General features: G+C 37.4%; 1 pseudogene; it reads left to right on the top strand.

Moving 5' to 3' along the window:
- Positions 1-1,059: 1,059 nt before the first annotated feature.
- On the top strand, positions 1,060-1,954 carry LOC122124177 (annotated as a pseudogene).
- The last annotated feature ends 979 nt before the right edge of the window (positions 1,955-2,933 follow it).

The following is a 2,933-nucleotide window of genomic DNA, read 5'->3' on the forward strand; positions in this document are numbered from 1 at the left end:
GATCCAGAAACACAACAAATCAAAGAAAGGTTGAACAAATGGGATTGCATGAAGCTGCAGAGCTTCTGCATGGCAAATGACATAGCTAGCAAGATCAATAGAAAGCCCAGGATTGGGAGAAGATCTTCACTAGCCATACAATGGACAAGGACCTCATATCTAAATATACTTACAACTCATAAAATTAAATCCTCCAAAAACAAATCCTCAAAGAATCAACTGCCCCATCAACAATGGGCTAGAAACTTAAAGATAAACTTCTCTAAAGAGGAAATCAGAATGGCCGATAGACACATGAAGAAATGCTCAACTTCTCTGGCCATCAATACAAATCAAAATAACATTGAGATTCCACCTCCCCAATTAATGGCTATAATTAAGATATCCAATAACAACAGATGCTGGAGGGGATTGGCCAAAAGGAAACCCTACTGCATTGTTGGTGGGAATGTAAACTTGTCCAATCACTCTGGAAAGCAGTATGGAGGTTCCTCAAAAGACTCCACATAGAGCTCCCCTATGACCCAGCAATCCCACTTTTGGGCATTTACCCAAAAGATCACAAACAAGGCCATACTAAAGCTACCAGTACAACTATGTTTATCATAGCATTATTTACCATAGCTAAGATATGGAACCAACCCAGATGCCTCTCAATAGATGAGCAGATCAAGAAAATCTACCATAATATATACGTATACGTATATATGTATATACATGTATATATACATATATACATGTATACATACATATATACATGTATACGTATATATATGGAATTCTATGCTTCCATCAGAAAGAATGACACTGCCCCAATTGTAAGGAAATGGAAAGACTTGGAAAAAATCTTATTAAGTGAAGTTACCCAGTCACAAAGCAATTTACATCCCATGGTTTCTCTTATTTGCAATAATTCATATACATATAGGATTATTTTATCAAATGAGCTGAAAAGCTCAAAAGCTATGTACATATGTTCATATAAGATGATGCTATGTGATTGTTGCCTCCTCCTTGGAACAATTCTTGGTAAGAAATGTACCTATTGGCAGTTCCGCCATGGCCTCCATGGGGGCTGTTCACAGTGCTGCGGGGCCTCGGCGGGAGCCTGGGGGCCGGCCGCTCCCTCGGGCCGGACAAGTACTAGGTGCTTTTCCCCACCTACAGCGAGCAGGAGAACCTGCTCATCGTGTGGCTGCTGGTGAAGAGCTTCTCCGAGAGTGGAATCAACTATGAGATTATAATCATAGATGATGGAAGTCCAGATAGAACAAGGGATGTTGCTAAACAATTGGAAAAGATCTATGGGTCGGACAGAATTCTTTTAAGACCACGAGAGAAAAAGTTGGGACTAGGAACCGCGTACATTCATGGAATGAAGCATGCCACAGGAAATTTTGTGATTATTATGGATGCTGACCTCTCACATCATCCAAAATTTATTCCTGAATTCATTAGAAAGCAAAAAGAAGGTGATTTTGATATTGTCTCTGGAACTCGATACAGAGGAGATATATGGCTGGGATTTGAAAAGAAAAATAATCAGCCGTGGGGCCAATTTTATAACTCAGATTTTGCTGAGACCAGGAGCATCTGATTTAACCGGCAGCTTCAGATTATACTGAAAAGAGGTTCTACAGAAACTAATCGAAAAGGCTATGTGTTCCAGATGGAGATGATTGTTCGGGCTAGACAGTTGAACTACACTATTGGGGAGGTTCCAATATCATTTGTGGATCGAGTTTATGGTGAATCCAAGTTGGGAGGAAATGAAATAGTCTCTTTCCTGAAAGGATTATTGACTCTTTTTGCTACTACATGAAAGAAAGTTACTCGTTTATTCTTACCATGTTCATTTCAATGTAAAAGTACAAGAAGCCTGGTTACTGATTAAAAATGTACTCTTAGAGCATGATCATAAGGTAAGGCATATTACATACAAATATTTTCTCTAGAAAAATTCCCATTTTGTACTCCAAATTAAGAGTTACTGATTTTAAAAAAAGAAATGTACCTATTACCTTGCTCATGTAATTGCAACCCCTCTGTATGGTATTTTCACAATAAAAAAAACTTATTAATAAAAAAGATGATTCTAAGTGAAATGTACCCCCAAGATATGAACACAAGAGGTCTGTCTTTGTTGTTATTGTTTTGAATGTATTGTTATTATTATTATTTGTTTCTTTTCTATGTTCTTCCAGCTATGCTATATACCCTGTAGTCACTGTACTTGATTTTGGTACCCTGCATCTTAAATATACATTTGTTTAATCTGTGAAGGGGAAGAAGAATAACAAAACACTGAAACAAGGACACAGGATGAGCCATTGCAACAATGATACCCACAGGACAGTTTATTGGAAATGAACTTTACAATTTTGGGTGTGGGGGTAGGGCAGGCGGGGTGGGGAGGAGAGTGGGGGGAGGGAAGTAATAACGGGATAACAAAAAAGGAAGGTGTAACAATGATCAACAATAATGTACTCATTGCCTTACTCATGTAAAGCCATAAAAGAAATGCAAATCAAAATAACATTGAGATTTCACCTCACCCCAGTTAATGGCTATAATCAAGAAATCCAATAACAACAGATGCTGTACAGCATCTTTACAATAAAATTAAAAAATTTTTAAAAATAACTTCTCCCAAATTAATCTCACCTACTATAGGGTTTTTTCCCTTTTTATTTTTTTTACCGAGATTCCACATGCTTGTAAAATTCGATACAAATATTTTGAGGGCGGGATAGTACGGCTGACAACAGACCATGTGGCACAGAGAAAAACTGTATTATTAGAACATCTTAGGAAGGCTTTCTTGTACCAAAACATGCCAGATTCATACTGGCTTTAAACCTCTCTTCTAAATTACTTTTACCTCATAGGATCATTTTTCTCTCTAAAATTAAACTTCTTATGGAATAAATGTG

The sequence above is a fragment of the Dipodomys spectabilis genome, unplaced genomic scaffold, assembly GCF_019054845.1.
Source record: "Dipodomys spectabilis isolate Male_0828 unplaced genomic scaffold, ASM1905484v1 ptg000234l, whole genome shotgun sequence".
In the NCBI taxonomy this organism is placed as follows: Eukaryota; Metazoa; Chordata; class Mammalia; order Rodentia; family Heteromyidae; genus Dipodomys; species Dipodomys spectabilis.